The sequence below is a fragment of the Equus przewalskii genome, chromosome 29, assembly GCF_037783145.1.
Source record: "Equus przewalskii isolate Varuska chromosome 29, EquPr2, whole genome shotgun sequence".
NCBI classification, from domain to species: domain Eukaryota; kingdom Metazoa; phylum Chordata; class Mammalia; order Perissodactyla; family Equidae; genus Equus; species Equus przewalskii.
In genome coordinates, this window is record NC_091859.1 from 10,837,545 (window position 1) to 10,855,384 (window position 17,840).

Consider the following 17,840-nt stretch of genomic DNA (forward strand, 5'->3'; position numbering starts at 1 on the left):
GTTGAAAGGGGAGAGGCAGAGTTAGGAGGTTGGTGTAATAGTCTAGAAGTGGGCTACTACAATAAATATGGTTTTCTTTACAAGCAGTTGCTCAGTAGAAAAAAATGGAATGACTATCTCAAAAGCAACTTTCAGACTTAAGCAGCTGACATCACTTGAAATTATTTCCTCATTAAATTTATGTCTAATAGATAAACTCCAGCTTTCAAACTACATTTTTTCCTTTTAGGAAAACTCAATTCTTTGGGAAACAATATAATTTTTTTGGTTGTTTCTTATGTCTTCCTTTCTCCTGCCACAGGATTTTTTTTGTTCAAGTAAGAGCTCTTGTTCTTTCAGCCAAAGAAGATTTTCTTTTCTGTTTCTTTTTTCTTTTTCCCATCAGGCAGTAAATTTATAATCTTGTGTTTGTGACATCGTGTCTGTTTCCATGGGAATGTATGTAATGGAGCGTATTTAGCATATGGACTTGATCCAGCTAAAAATATTTGTAACAGCCTGAAATGTGAGGCTGTATAAGGCCATGGATGTTGGCTCTGCCTCTGTGTTGTGGTTGTAATTGAAAATGTCAGCTTTCTGTGAAAGTTAGAAAGCAATTAATATGGCACAGAAGGGGACAACTCTGCAGATGTGACTTCTCTGCCACCTGAACTAGGTGGTTAAATTTGTTCCTAAGGATACTTAGGAGAGTTTGTGTGTTACTAACTATAGGTAAGTGAGAAGATTCTTCAGGATTCCTGTTACAGAAATGTGATTTGAATTGCAGTAGAAAAAGAAGTGAGGAATACCAGCATGGAGAAGATGTAGCGTTTTCCTTCTGTTAAAAAACTATTGCCTTCAAATTCTTAAGCACATGTAAATGTTACAGAGACATAGGGATGCCCTGTAGACTGAGAATAACATTCTCTATCATGAACAGTATTCGTTTGGGGGCCAAACTAGTCCCTCTAAAAATGAATTTTTTTCGTGCTGTGAGACGTTTACATGATATACCAAATTTTGGACCAGAATAGGATTTAAATACTTTGTATATGTAGTTCCAGTAATTATCCTTCAGAATATCTTTGAGAATTTTTTTCATTTTTATTTTTTCCCAGCTTTATTGAGATATAACTGACATATTGTGAAGTTTAAGAAGTACAATGTGATAATTTAATATACTTAGAAATACTGAGTATACTTAGAAATACTGAGAAGTGATTATCACACTAGGCTTAGTTAACGTCTCTATCACCTTACATAATTACTATTTCTTTTTTCCAGTAAGAACATTAAAGATCTACTCTATTAGCAACTTTCAAGTATATAATACAATATTGTTAACTATAGTCACCATTCTGTACATTAGATCCCCAGAACATATTCATCTTGCAACTGGAAGTTTGTAATCTTTGACCAAAATCTCATCATTTCCCCCACTCCTTAGCCCCTGGAAACCACCATTCTACTCTCTGTTTTGATGAGTTTGGCTTTTTTAGATTTCACATAAGTGATATCACACAGTATGTGTCTTTCTGTTATGTATTTCACTTAGCATAATGCTGTCAAGATCCATCCATATTTTCACAAATGGCAGTATTTTCTTCTTTCTCATGGCTAAATAATATTCCATTGTGTATGTGTGTGTGTATATATATATATACATATATCACATCTTCTTTATCTATTCATCTGTAGAGGGACACTTAGGTAGTTTCCATGTCTTGACTATTGTGAATAATGCTTCACTGAACATGAAAGTACAGAAGTCTCTTCAAGATCTTGATTTCAATTCTTTTTGGATAAATACCCAGAAGTGGGATTGCTGGGTCTTGGGTAGTTTTAGTTCTCATTTTTTGAGGAACCTCCATACTGTTTTCCATAGTGGCTGCACCAGTTTACATTCCTACTGACAGCATACAAGAGTTCCCTTCTCCATATCCTTGTCAACACTTGTTATCTCTTGTTTTTTTTTTTTTTAAAATATTGGCACCTGAGCTAACATCTCTTGCCAGTCTTCTTCTTTTTTCTTCCCAAAGGCCCCCAGTACATAGTTGTATATTCTAGTTGTAGGTCCTTCTGTTTGTGCTATGTGGGATGCCACCTCAGCATGGCTTGATGAGAGGTGTTAGGTCTGCGCCCGGATCCAAAGTGGCAAAACTCTGGGCCACCAAAGTGGAGCGCTCGAACTTAACCACTCAGCTACGGGGCTGGCCCCTCTCTTGTCTTTTTGATGATAGCCATTTTAACAGATGTGAGCTGATATTTCATTGTGGTTTTGATTTGCATTTTCCTTATGATTAGTGATGTTGTACATCTTTCCATGTACCTGTTGGCTATTTGTATGTCTTCTTTGGGAAAATGTTTCTCTGCTCATTTTTTAATTGGATTGTTTGTTTTTTGCTGTTGAGCTCTATGAGTTCTTCATATATTTTGTATATTAGCCCCTTATGAGATATATAGTTTGAAAATATTTTCTCCCATTTTGTAGGCTGTGTTTTCATTTTGTTGATTGTTTCTCTTGCTGTGTAGAAGCTTTTTAGTTTGATGTAGTCCCACTTATTTCTTTTTGCTTTGTTGCTTGTGCTTTTGGTATCATATCTAAAAAATTATTGCCAACATCAATGTCAAGTTTTTCCCTGTGTTTTCCTCTAGGAATTTTATAGTTTCAGGTTTTATGTTTAAGTCTTTAATCCATTTCGAGTTAATTTTTGTGTATAGTGTAATTTTGTGTATAGTGTAGTGTAGGGGTCCAATTTCATTCTTCTGCATGTGATTATTAAGTTTTTCCAACACTGTTTATTGAAGAGATTATCCTTTTCCCAGTGAGTATTCTTGGCACTCTTGTCAAATATGTGTTGACTCATGAGTTGTAGTGGGAGGATTTATTTCTAGGCTGTCAATTCTGTTTCTTTGGTCTATGTATCTATTCTTATGACTATACCATACTGTTTTGATTTCTCTTGCTTTGTAATATAGTTTGAAATCAGGAAGTGTGATGCCTCCAGCTTTGTTCTTCTTTCTCAAGATTTCTTTAGTTGTTTGGGGTCTTTTGCGGTTTCACACAAATTTTAGGATTGTTTTTTCTATTTCTGTGAAAAATGACCTTGGAATTTTGATAGGGATTGCCTTGAATCTGTATATGGCTCTTGGTGGTATGGACATTTTAGCAACATTAATTTTTCTCATCCATGAACTTAAGATATCTTTCCATTTATTTGTGTCTTCTTCAATCTCTTTCATCAAAGTCTTATAGTTTTCAGTGTACGGATCTTTTACCTCCTTGGTTAAATTTATTCCTATTTGTTTTTGATGCTATCATAAATGGATTTCTTTATTTCTTTTTCAAATATTTCATTGCTAGTCTATAGAAACACAACGAATTTCAGTATGTGGATTTTATATGCTCCAACTTTACTGAATTTGTTGATTATTTTTAACAGTTTTTTGATGGAGTCTTTAGGATTTTCTATATATAAGATCATATCATCTGCAAACAGACAATTTTATTTCTTTCCAATTTGGATGCCTTTTATTTCTTTTCTTGCCTAATTACTCTGGCTAGGACTTCCAATCCTATGTTGAATAGTAGTGGTGAGAATAGGTACTCACATTTTATTCCTGATTTTAGAGGAAAAGCTTTCAACATTTCACCATTGACTATGATCTGAGCTGTGGGCTGGTCATATATGACCTTTATTATGTTGAGATATATTCCCTCTATATCCAATTTGTTGAGAGTTTTTACTATGAAAGGATGTGTATTTTTCAAATGATTTTTCTGCTTCTATTGAGATGATTATATGATTTTCATCTTTCATTTTGTTAATTTGGTGTATCGCATTTATTGATTTATGTATGTTGAACCATCCTTGCAACCCAGTGACAAATAATGCTTGATCATGGTGTATAACCCTTTTAATGTGCTGTTGAATCCAGATTGTTAATTTTTTGTTGAAAGTTTTGGCATCTATATTCATCAGGGATTTTGGTTTGTAGTTTTCTTTTCTTGTAGTATCCTTATTGGGGTTTGGTATCAGGATAATGCTGGCTTTGTAAAATGAGTTTGGAAGCAGTCCCTCCTCCTAAATTTTTTGGAATATTTGAGAAGGATTGGCATTAATTTTTCTTTCAATGTTTGGTAGAATTCACCAGGGAAACCATCTTGTCCTGGACTTATCTTTGTTGGGAGGTTTTTGATGACAGACTAAATTGCCTTACTTGTTACTGGTGTTTTGTGCTGATCTCACCCTATCAATAACCAATGTTGTGGCGGGACCAGCCCTTGTGGTTCTTATTATGATTGGAAGATGCTCTTTAACAATAACCATCAGGAAACTTTGAAAAAAAAGTTTATTTCTTAGAGGAACTTGAAATTACATAGCATACTTGGGGGCATACAGCGAGGTCATGGGTAGAGAAAGAGGAAAAGCACACCAGCCTGGGGTTCTGCTTTTATTGGGGATGAGGGTGGGGGTCTAGGGTTTCATGAGCTCACCCTTTATTGATGAATTTAAAACATAAAAGTGAGAATTTAAAGCATGAAAAGAAAAAACATAAGTGGCCCAAATCGTCAGTTATCAAAATCAACCAAGATCTCTAAGACAAAGGAGCCTCAGCTTGGGCAGGTGGCCTGGCTCTTTATCTAGTCATGAGGCTGGCAATGTGTTTATTTGAGATGGTCATTTTTGAAGGAGCTGCCTCTTTGAACTGGATGCCTCAGAAATCAAAGCTGAAGTCAGAGACTTGCATTGCAAAAAGAAAAAACCAACTGTCGAGGTTTATACTATAATTGGTCTATTCAGATTTTCTATTTCTTCATGCTTCAATATTGATATGTTGTATGTTTCTAGGAATTTATCTATTTTTTTCTAGGTTATCCAATTTGTTAGACCACAATTGTTCACAGTAGACTTTTAAGATCTTTTGTGTTTCTCTGGTATGTCTTAATACCCCCTTTTTCAATTTATGATTTTATTTATTTGAGTCTTCTCTTTCTCTCTCTCTCTCTCTTTTTTTGGTAAGTCTAGCTAAAGGTTTGTCTATTTGTTTATCTTTTCAAAAAACCAGCTCTTAGTTTCATTGATCTTCTCTATTGTTTTTCTGGTCTCTATTTCATTTATTCAGCGATGATGTTTGTAATTTCCTTCCTTCCACTAACCTTGGGCTTAGTTTGTTCTTCATTTTCTAGTTCCTTTAAGTGAAATTAGGTTGCTTATTGAAATCTTTCTTTGTTTCTTAACATAGGCATGTCTCACTGTAAACTTTCCTCTTTGAACTGCTATTGCTGCATCCCATATGTTTTGGTATTTTGTGCTTCCATTTGCATTTGTTTCAAGATATTTTTGATTTCCCTTTTGATTTCTTCTTTGACGCATTTGTTGTTCAGGAATGTTCTGTTTAATTTCCACATGTGTGTGAATTTTCCAGTTTTCTTTCTGTTACTGATTTCTGGTTTCATACTACTTGGGTCAGAAAAGATACTTGGTATGATTTCAATCTTCTTAAATTTGCTAAGACTTGTTTTGTGACCTATGATATACATATACCCTGGATGTGATATACATATACCCTATGATATGATATACTCTGGAGAATGTGCACTTAGAAGAATGTGTATTCTGTTGTCTTTGGATAGAATGTTCTGTATATGTCTGTTAGGTTCATTTTGTATATTTCAAGTCCAATGTTTTCTTATTGATTTTCTGTCTTGATGATCTATCCATTGTTGAAAGTAGGGTATTTGAGTTCCCTACTATCACTGTATTGTTGTTTACTTCTCCCTACAGATTTGTAAGTATGTATTTAATATTTTAGGTGCTCTGATGTTTGGTCCATATATATTTATAAATGTTATATATCCTCTTGGTGAATGACCCCTTTATCATTATATAATGACCTTCTTTGTCTCTTGTAACAGTTTTTGGCTTAACCTCTATTTTGTCTGATATAAGTATAGCTACTCCAGGTTTCTTTTGTTTCCACTTGCATGGAATATCTTTTTCCATCCCTTCACTTTGAGCCTGTGTACATTTAAAGCTGAAGTTAGTCCCTTGTAGGCAGCATGTAGTTGGGTCTTGTTTCTTTTTATCCATCTAGCCACTGTATGCTTTTTGATTGGATAATTTAAATCATTTGCATTTCAAGTAATTTTTGAGAGGTAAGGACTTACTAATGTCATCTCATTAGTTGTTTTCTAGTTCCTTTGTTCCTGTCTTCCTCTCTTGCTGCTTTCCTTTGTGAATTGATAACTTTCCATTCTTGTATGCTTTGATTTTCTTCTCTTTATCTTTTGTATACCTACTGTGGGTTTTTGCTTTGTGGTTACCATGAGGCTTACATAAAATATTATATCACTATAATAGTCTATTAACAACTGACAACTTTGATCAAACACAAAATGTTAACACTTTTACTCCTCCCACCTTTATGTTTTTGATGTCACAATTTACTTCTTTTTATATTGTGTAATCATTAACAAGTTATTGTAGCTATAGTTACTTTTAGTAAAGGGCTTTTGTCCTTATCAAAGATTTTTGGTCCTTTAGTATTTATACTAGAGTTATGTATTTAATACACCACCATATTACAGTATTAGAGCTCTCTGAATTTGACTATAACCTTACCTTTACAAGTTTGTTATATATTTTCATGTTATTAATTAACATCCTTTAATTTCACCTGGAATAACTCCTTTTAAGGTTTCTTATAACAAAAGTCTAATGATGATGAACTCCATCAATTTTTGTTTGTCTAGAAGTCTTTTTCTCTCCATCACTTCTGAAGGACAACTTTGCTAAATACAGTATTCTTGGTTGGTAGTTTTTTTCTTTCAGCACTTTGAATATATCATCACACTCTTTCCTGGCTTGTAAAGTTTCTGCTGGGAAATCTGCTGATGGTTTTCAGGGGGTTCTCTTGTTAGTTACAAGCTTCTATTCTCTCATTGCTTTTAAGATACTCTCTTTTTCCTTGATTTTTGACAGTTTTATTATAATGTGTCTTGGAAAAGACCTTTTAAGTTGAGTTTGTTTGGTGACATATGAGCTTAATGAATGTAGATATCCAAATGTCTCCTCAATTTTGGGAGTTCTCAGCCATTATTTTTTAAAATAAGTTCTCTGACCCCTTCTCCCTCTCTTCTCCTTCTTGGGCTGCAATAATTAGAAAATCATGTCTTTTGATGAGATCCCATAGTCTTTCATCACTCTTTTTCATTCTTTTTTCTTTGTTCTCCTCTGAACTTAACTTCAAATGTCCTGTCCTCTAACTCATAGATTATTTATTGCACTTGATCTATTGCATCTATGTCTTGTTGATGTTCTCTAGTGCATTTTAAATTTCATTTATTGTATTATTCAGCTCCAGAATTTCTGTTTGGTTCTGTTTTATGATTTCCATCTTTTTGTTAAATTTCTCATTTTTTTCATGTCTTATTTTCCAGATTTCATTGAATTATCTTTCCGTGTTTTCTTATAGCTCATTGAGCTTCCTTAAAATAGGTATTTTGGGTTTTTTTATTACTGTACTTTATTTATTTATTGAGATAACAGTGCTTTACAATATATAGATTTCAGATGTACATCATTATAATTCGACTTCTGTATACACTACATTATGTTCTCCACCAAAACTTTACTGTCCATCCATCACTATACATTTGACCTCCTTTACCTTTTTCACACCTCCTTTCCCTCTGGTAATCACCAATCTGTTCTCTGTATATATGACTTTGTTTCTTTGCTTATTTGTTGTTTTTCTATTTTTTATCTTCCACATATGAGTCACATTATACAGTATCTGTCTTTCTCTACCTGACTTATTTCACTTAGCATAATGCCCTCAAAGTCCATCCATGTTGTCACAAATGGCAATATTTTATCTTTTTTTAAGTGGCTGAGTAATATACCACTGTATATATATACATCATATCTTCTTTATCCATTCCTTTGTCAATGGGTACTTAAGTTGTTTCCATGAATTGGCTATTGTAAATAATGCTGCAATGAACATAGTGGTGCATATATCTTTTTGAATTAGTGTGTTTGTATTCTTTGGATAATTACCCAGAAATCACATAGCTGGAGCATATGGGAATTCTATTCTTAATTTCCTGAGGAATCTCCATACTGTTTCCATAATGGCTGCACCAATTTATATTCTCACCAGCAGTGTACAAGAGTTCCTTCTACTCCAATCCTCTTCAACACTTGTTATTGCTTGTCTTTTTAATTATAGCCATTCAGACAGTTGTGAGGTGATATCTCATTGTAGTTTTTATTTGTATTTCCCTAATTAGTGGTGTTGAAGATCTTTTCATGTGCCTGTTGACCATTTGTATATCTTCTTTGAAAAAATGTCTGTTCAGATCCTCTGCCCATTTTTTAATCAGGTTGTTGTTGAGTTGGTTGAACTATTCATGTATTTTGAATATTAACCCCTTATGAAGTGTATGATTTGCAAATATTTCCTCCCAATTGTTAGGTTGTCTTTTCATTTTTTTCATGATTTCCCTTGCTGTTCAGAAGCTTTTTAGTCTAATGTAGTTCCATTTGTTAATTTTTGCTTTTGCTTTCCTTGCCTGAGGAGACATGGTATTCAAAAAGATCCTTCTAAGACTGATGTCAAAGAGTATAGAACCCACGTTTTCTTCTAGGAGTCTTATAGTTTCAGGTCTTACATTCAAGTTTTTAATCCATTTTGAGTTAATTTTTATGTATGGTGAAAGATGGTTGTTTATTTTCATTCTTTTGCGTGTGGCTGTCCAGTTTTTCAAACACCACTTATTGCAGAGACATTTCTTTCTCCATTGTATGTTCTTGCCTCCTTTGTTGAAATTAGCTGTCCACAGATGTGTGGATTTATTTCTGGGCTCTCAGTTCTGTTCCATTGATCTGTGTGTCTGTTTTTGTGCTAGCACTATGGTGTTTTGATTACTATAGCTTTGTAGCATGTTTTGAAATCTCAGAGTGTGATACCTCCAGCTACGTTTTGTTTTTTCCTCAGGATTGCTTTGGCTATTCAGAGTCTTTTGTTATACTATATAAACTTTAGGATTACTTGCTCTATTTCTGTGCAAAATGTCAGTGTGACTTTGAAAGGGATTGCACTGAATCTGTAGATTGCTTTAGAAAGTATGGACATTTTAACTATGTTAATTCTTCCAATCCATGAGAACAGAATATCTTTCCATTACTTTGTATCTTCTTTGATTTCTTTCAATGTGTTGTAGATTTTAGCATACAGGTCTTTGACCTCATTGGTTAAATTTATTCCTAGTTAATTTATTCTTTTTGTTGCAACTGTAAAGGAGCTTGTTTTCTTAATTTCTCTTTCTGCTAGTCTGTTGTTAATGTATAGAAACGCAACTGATTTTTTCAAGTTGACTTTGTACCCTGCAACTTTGCTGTAGTTGTTGATCATTTTGATTATTTCTAATAGTTTTCCAATGGATTCTTTAGGGTTTTCTATATATAAAGTCATGTCACCTGCAAACAGTGAGAGTTTCAATTCTTCGTTGCCAATTTGGATACCCTTTATTTCTTTTTTTTTGCCTAATTTCTCTGGCCAAAACCTCCGGTACTATGTTGAATAAGAGTGGCAAGAGTGGGAACGTTTGTCTTGTTCCTGTTCTCAGAGGGATGGCTTTCAGTTTTTCCCTGTTGAGTATGATGTTGGCTGTGGTTTTGTCATATATGGCCTTTATTATGTTGAGGTACCTTCCTTCTATACCTATTTTATTGAGAGTTTTTATCATAAATAGATGCTGGATCTTGTCCAATGCTTTCTCTTCCTCTATTGAGATGATCGTGTGATTTTTATTCCCCATTTTGTTAGTGTGGTATATCACATTGATTGATTTGTGGATGTTGAACCATCCCTGGGTCCCTGATATAAATACCAATTGATCATAGTGTATGATCATTTTGATATATTGCTGTATTTGGCTTGCCAATATTTTGTTGGGGGTTTTGCGATCCATGTTCATCAGTGAAGTTGGCATGTAATTTTCCTTCTTTGTGTTGTCCTTGTTTGGCTTTGAGATCAGGGTGATGTTGGCCTCACAAAATGTGTTAGGAAGTGTTCTGTCTTCCTCAATTTTTTGGAATACCTTGATTAGGATATGTATTGAATCTTTTTTGAATGTTTGCTAGAATTCTTCAGAGGAGCCACCTTGTCCTGGACTTTTAGTTTTGGGGAGGTTTTAGATTATTGTTTCAATCTCTTTACTTGTGATTGGTCTATTCAGATTCTCTGCTCCTTCTCTGTTCAGTTTTGGGAGGTTGTATGAGTCTCAGAATTTATCCATTTCTTCCAGATTGTTCAAATTCTTGGGACATAGTTTCTCATACTATTCTCTTATAATCTTTTGTATTTCTGTGGTATTCATTGTAATTTCTCCCTTTCATTTCTAATTGTGTTTATTTGCGCCTTCTCTCTTTTTCCCTTGGTGAGTATGGCTAAGGGTTTGTCAATTTTATCTTCTCAAAGAACCAGCTCTTAGTTTCATTGATCCTTTCTACTATTTTGTTTTTGTTTCAATTTCATTTATTTCTGCTCTAATTTTCATTACTTCCCTCCTTCTGCTGACTTTGGGCTTTTTTTGTTCTTTTTCTAGTTCTGTTAGGTGCAATCTAAGATTGCTTGTTTGAGATTTTTCTTGTTTGTTAAGGTGGGACTGTATTGCTATAGATTTCCCTTATAGGACCACTTTTGCTGCATCCCATATGAGTAGGTATGGTGTATTTTCATTTTCATTTGTCTCCAGATATGTTTTGATTTCTCCTTTAATTTCTTCAATGATCCATTGGTTGTTCAGTAGCCTGTTGTTTAGTCTCCACATATCTGTCACTTTCCCAGCTTTTTTCTTGGAGTCGATTTCTGTGTTTCATAGCATTATGGTCAGAAAAGATGCTTTATATGATTTTAATCTTCTTAAATTTATTGAGGCTTGCCTTGTTTCCCAACATATGGTCTATCTTTGAGAATACTCCGTGTGCACTTGAGAAGAATGTGTATTCTGCTAATTTTGGATGGATTGTTCTTTAGATATCTATTAAGTCCATGTGGTCTTGTTTTTCAGTTAGTTCCACTATTTGCTTGTTGAATTTCTGTCTGGATGATTTATCCTTTGATGAAAGTGGGGTGTTAAGGTCCCCTACTATTATTATGTTGCAGTTAATACTTCTTTTTAGGCCAATTAAGAGTTACTTTATGTACTTTGGTGCTCCTGTGTTAGATGCATTTATATTTATGTTATATTCTGTTTGTGGAGTGTCCCTTTTATTATTACATACTGCCCCCTTTATCTCTCATTGTCCTTTTCATTTTGAAGTCTACTTTGTCTGATATAAGTATGGCAACACCTCCTTTCTTGTGTTTGCCATTAGCTTGGAGTACTGTCTTCAATCCCTCCACTCTGAGCCTGTGTTTGTTTTTAGAGCTAGATGTTTCCTTGAGGCAGTGTATTGTTGGTTCTTGTTTTTTAATCCATACTGCCACTCTGTGTCTTTTGATTGAGGAATTCAATCCATTTACATTTAGAGTGATTATTTATATATGAGGGCTTAATGCTGCCATTTTATCACTTGTTTTCTGGTTGTTCTGTATTTCCCTTTTTTCTCACCCTGTGTATTTTGGACTGCCAATTCTGTTTAGTGGCTCTCTATAATAGTTTTATTACTTTTCTCTTTATTTATCATTTTGTCTCTTTTCTGATGTTTTCTTTAGTGGTTACTGTGAGGTTTGTATTAAAGATCTCATAGATGAGATAGTCCATTTTCTGATAGCCTCGTATTCCCTTAGTCTCAGCAGGTTCCATCCCTTTCTTCTTCCCCTTCTAAGTTATTGGTGTCACAACTTATTCCACTTTGTGCTGTGGGTTTGTGGTTAAAATGAAGTGATTATATTTATTCTTGATGTTTTCCTTTCCTTTATCTTTAAGGTTATAATTAAGTGTTTGCTAATCTTCCCTGATAGAGAGCTGCAATTTTATGATTTTGTCTGCCTATTTATCTCCTTGCTGGAGGCTTTGTAAATCCTTTCTTTCTTTTATTCAGGTATAAGGGCATTCTTGATTACATCTTGTAAGGAAGGGCTTGTGGTGATGAACTCCCTCAGCTTTTGTTTATCTGGGAAACTTTTTGCTTCTCTATCATATCTGAAGGATATTTTCACTGGATAGAGTATTCTTGGCTGTGAAAACTTATGTCTTTCAGAATTTTGAATATATAATTCCTCTCTCTTCTAGCCTGTAAGCTTTCTGCTGAGAAATTCACTGAAAGCCTGATAGGGATTCCTTTTTAGGTTATTTTCTTCTGCCCTTCTGCCTGTAATATTTTTTCCTTGTCATTGATTTTTGCCATTTGTTTGACTACTATACTTTGGAGAAGGTCTTCTTACATTGATGTAATTACAAGTTCTATTAGCTTCTTTTACTTGTAATTCCTGCCTCTTCTCCAGGCTTGGGAATTTCTTGGCTATTATTTCTTTGAACAGCCATGTGTTCCTTTTTCCCTCTCTTCTCTCTCTGGAACACCTATAATCCTTATGTTGCATTTCTTAATTGAGTCAGATATTTCTTGGAGAGTTCCTTCATTTCTTTTTAGTCTCAGTTCTCTCTCTCCTCCATCTGAAGCATTTCTATATCCCTATCCTCTGAATTGCTAATTCTATCCTCCATAATATCAGTTCAGTTATTTAAGGACTCTAGATTTTTAAAAAATCTCAATCACAGTGTTTTTCATCTCCAAAATTTCTGATTGATGTTTCTTTATAGTTTAAATCTTTTTTTGTGAAGAATTCCCTCTGTTCATTAATTTTATTCCTGATTTCATTGAACTGTCTTTCTGAGTTCTCTTGTAACTCATTGAGATTTTTGTTATGATAGCTATTTTGAATTCTCTGTCATTTGATTGTAGATTTCTGTGCCTTCAGGATTGATTTCTGGGGTGTTTGTCTTTTTCCTTCTGGGGTATTAATATACTTCTTCATAAACTATTTAATGGGGTGTATTTGTGCCTTTGCATAGTGATAGTATCTGGTTGCAGATTCTATCTTCTGCCTCTGGGGGGCTGCAGGAGCTGTATATTCTGAGCCTGCTGTGATCCCCACTAGCTGTGCCTGTCCGAGCTTGAGCCACTCCTTGGGACTGCAGTTGCCCTATGGGCTCTCTGCTGGACAATAAAATGATCAGGCAGGGGCTCAGAGTTTCTGCTGTTTGCTCCCATAGTCCTGCTGAGATGTGCTCCACACTTCAGGGCCACAGTGGTACTTGGGGGTTCACAGCAGCCAGGAACTTCTTCACCTAGGTTCTCAGATCTGCTTCTGCTTTCTCCTAGGTTGCACCATCCATTGTGCCTGCTGGGCAGTGTCTCCCCACTGGGTCCCAGCCTAAGCAACTCCTTGAGACCATGGTGGCATTGTGGGCTCTCCCACCAGATGAGAAAGCAATTACATGGGGGGTCAGGGCTGCCATCACCTGTTCCCACCCTTGTGGCTGCAGAGGTGCTATGGGTTCTCCAGCTGAGAAAGCAGTCACACGTGTGTACAGGGCTGCCTGGGGGCTGAAGACTGCTGACCTATCTCCACCACCTCCCTGGGGTAGTCCATCTGCCTTTCAGATGTATAGTTGCACAGGTCTCTCACGCCTTCTGATGTGCTGTGTGGGTATCCTCTGCTGATCAATGATTGTGCATTTAGTTGTAGTTCAAAGGGGAAGAGACAAAGGGAAAAGCTCACTCTGCCACGTTGCTGACGTCACTCCTACATTCCAGTTTTCTCTTTTTTTCATGTTTCATGTCTCTGCTTTGAATTTTGATTTTGTGGTTTATATAAAATTACTCATAGATAAGATAGTTTTTTCTGCTGATAGCATCTTATCTTCATTTGCCAGATATATTTCATCCTTTTCTTCTTCCCCTTCTATGTTTTTGTTGTTGCAAATTATTTCTTTTTGTGTCGTGAGTTTGTTACCAAATTGAAGTGGCTATCATTAGTTTTTAATGCTTCCTTTATCTTTAACTTTTATGTTATAATTAAGTGTTTACCAGCCTATTCTGATGTAGAGTTGCAGTTTTCTGATTTAGTCTGTCTATTCATCACCTTTCTCAAAGTTTTATATACCTTTGCCTTTTTGTTTCTGGTAGGAGAACTCTTTTCAACATTTCTTATAGGGCAGGTCTAGTGGCAATAAACTCCCTCAGCAATTGTTTGTCTTGGAAAGCCTTTGCTTCTCCTTCATATCTGAAGAATAATTTTCTGGATAGAGTATTTTTGCCTGGCAGTTTTTGTCTTTCAATATTTTGAGTATATAATTCCACTCTTTCCTGGCTTGTAGCTTTTCTGCTGAGAAGTCTGATAACCTAGTTGGGGTTCCCTTGCAGGATTTTTTCCTCCTGGATGACTTTAATATTCTCTTTTCCTCATTGACTTTTGACAGTCTTATTGCCATATGTTTTGGAGAAGGTATTTTTGCATTGAAATACTTTGGTGTCCTATTCTTTTCATGGATTTGTATATCCAGTTTCTTACCCATTTTTTTCAAAGTTCGCCCCTGTTATTTCTTTAAATAAGCTCTCTGTTCCCTTGTTTTTCTCTTCTCTCTCTGGGATACCCATTATACTTATGTTGCCCTTTTTAATGGAATAAGATAGTTCTCATGGAATTTCTACCTTTAAAAAATATCTTAGTTCTATCTCCTCTTCTACATGCATAATTTCTAGATTTCTATCATTGAACTAATTCTCTCTTCCATATGGTCTACTCTATTTCCAATGCTTTCTACTTTATCCTTCATCTGAATTTTTGAGTTCTTCAGGTCCAGAATTTCTGTTTGGTTCTTTTTTAGAGTTTCATACTCTTTGGTACAGTACTCTTTCTGTTCATTAATTTTATTCCTAAACTTGTTGAACTGCTTTTCTGAATTTTCTTTTAACTCATTGAGTTTATTGATGACAGCTATTTTGAATTCTTTGGCAGTTAGATCACAATCTTCCATGACTTGATGTTTGGTTTCTGGACAATTGATACTTTCTTTTTGTGATACTGTGTTACTGTGTCTATTTGTGGTGCTTGATGAACTATTCCTCTGCTGGTACATTTGTTGTAACAAACACTTTTCTAATTTAGGTACAGCTTTGCTTGCTTTAATCCTAACTATTCAACTAGTTGGTGATTAGAAGCTTTTCTTTTGTTTTTCAGTAGGTGGTGCTACAGCACCAGTTTTTGGTTTCTCTTTCCTGAGCTGCCTCTGGCTATACTGGAGGATCAGCACTTTCCACCCCCTACTACCTTTAGTAACTGATAGTAACTTTAGTAACTGATGTTTTACTGGTGTCACTGGTCACTAGCTTCTTCACCAGGAGCACAGAGTTGGGGGGTTAAGTTTCCGTGTTAGGGATCACCTGGGTGGTGGCAGGTAGAGAGTGTGAGGAGGGAGCCACATTCACAAGCCACCACCTCAGATGTTGCCTGGTTCCTTGTGGCTAATGACACTGCTGTGGTCAGGAGGCCTGAGTTATGTGCTTGCCTTTGTTGCTTCTACCAGGCTCTGAGCCATGGTGGGGCTTCAGGATCATATGGCTCCATCTCTGCTGTTGTTCCACTCCCTGTAGTGACAGTCACTGCTGTGGCTGTGAAGCCAGAGTCATGTGCACACCTCTATTGCTGCTGCCAGGTTCTCTGGGGCTGAAGGTGGCTGGCTTATGGATCATAGGCCCTGCCTCCACTGTTCCCCCAGTTCACCTCCTCTATGTTCTCCAATCCAACCACCTTTCTATGTACTGATATGTGGATCTCTCCAGCATCCTTGCGTGTTGGGCAGTGTAGCCTTTGTTGAGCTATGCATATTTTGCTCATTGTAGATCAAATAGAGTAACAAAGGGAGTGTCGCATGCTGCCAGGATGATCAAAACAAGCAGAATTGTTTTTTAGGTAAACTTCAAATCTCTGTGTTTTTGCAGTCAGTTACTGGTGGACTATTGTGAACTTTTGGTGGTGTCATGTTTCTTTGAGTTTTCATGTTCCTTGAAATCTTGCATTGCTGTCTTCACGTTTGAAGTTGCAGTCATCCCTTACAGTCTTTACTACCTGACTCTGGAAGCAAAATACATTCCATCAGCCCTGCTAGGGCTGCTGTGGCTTCCTCAGACCTCCTATACATATGCCTGCTCTATGCTTCTCTTTCCCTCTTGTGGCAAAATTCTTAAGCTTATATACCTTCTCAATCCTGCAGTGCACAAAGTTGTGTGCTGACAGCCTTTTTTGCCTTCCTAAGGGCAAACATAAAGCTCAAATTTGTCATCTCTCCATAGCCCACAGATTCTGGGTGGCTTTCTGCATGTGCCCATTAGCTGTCTATCAAAACTTACTTTTACCACTGCTGCAGCTCACGTAGGGAGCTGGTCACAGGGTGGGGTGTGTGGGTGAGATACATGAAGCACTAGGGGTCCCCATTGGCTAGGTGAGGGGACCTGTGGGTGAGGCATCCCAAGCAGTTTGTGGGTGGACTTCTGAATGGAGACCTTGATATGGGTTAGTAGAATCGATGTTCCTTTAATGTCTTCTGAGAGTTCCATCTGTTGCTGCTCTCCAAGCCTCTTCCTGCCCCCAGTCACTCAGCTCATGACTTACTACCCTGGATCATGCCAGAGAGAAATGGCAGTGACTCATACAACTGGGGAATCCAGGTGCTAACTCACACACTTTCGTTTTCCCCTACAGGAGAAATCTTAATCTGAGAAGGTCTCTCTTGTCATTGAGCTGTGCCACCTTGGGGGAGGGGTGATGCAAGCAGAGTCAAACTGTTCCTCTTACCCTCTTCAATGCATCCAAACTTGTATTTGTTTTTCTTCAATGGTGTTCTAGAACTTTTCTGCTGGAAAGCTGTACTTCCACAAAGAATCTTTCATTCATGGAGGATTGATTAAGACAGTGTTCTCCAAAAGGGTTCCTGGACTGCAGCAAGAATAAATTAGAGTACAGCCAGCACTTCCCTGTGTATTCATCATGGCATCTTACTTTGACATTCTTCAGAGAGTAATGGCCACTGTTTCACCTCTGCCTTGCAGATATCAAGCAAAATCCTCTTCTGGCCAACCCTCCTATGGAGCTACAGAGTGAAGGAGATTCTGGAAAACAATTCTCCACTTAACAAAGACAGATAGTAGGAGATACCACAATGAGTATGTGCCATATTGGGACTCCTCCTTCAACCTGGATAAGAATGAAGAATACATGGAATTGATCTACAGCTGGGACAGAGCTTCAGTCAATAACATGAACAAGAAATAAACACTTGGTGCAATAAGTCTCTGAGATGTTGTGGTTGTTTGTTATTACAGCACACTTGATGAATAGTGAAATTGATGTTGGAAATGAGGAGCTGCCTAAACCAAAAGCCAAAAGTATGTATCAATTCTTTTGTTATTGGCTAAGGAGGAAACAGGAATCTGGGGAAAGAGTGACCCATGTTTTCAATGATATTTCATAAAATGCACAATGGATAACTTGGAAGACAAATAATGACATAATAAAATTGAGGCTTTGAGTGAACATATTTTGAAAAAGAATGTCCCTAGTGAGACCTGGTTCTTACCTATCAGCTGCATTTAATAAGGTTCTTTGAGAAAGACATGAGCTCATAAGATGATTGAACTTTCAAGGCTTGCAGATTGGGAAATAGAACTATTTTTTATAATATTTGAAATAGGACATAAATAATTTATGTAAACCACAAAATATGATTAATATTGAGATTAAGACAGCCTCAGAGCAAAAAAAAATAAAAATCATGGAGAGGCCATCCTACCTTTTATTAAATCTTTTGAAAGAATAGGTATGGTCCCTAGAAACATTCTCTG

At 36.2% G+C, this 17,840-nt stretch overlaps 1 long non-coding RNA gene across 1 annotated transcript; it reads left to right on the plus strand.

The window, feature by feature from the left end:
* The first annotated feature begins 461 nt into the window (after positions 1–461).
* LOC139080331 (uncharacterized) lies at positions 462–17,295 on the plus strand. Its single transcript, XR_011534770.1, has 2 exons — positions 462–711; positions 17,049–17,295. It is a non-coding gene; the product is annotated as an uncharacterized lncRNA (long non-coding RNA).
* The last annotated feature ends 545 nt before the right edge of the window (positions 17,296–17,840 follow it).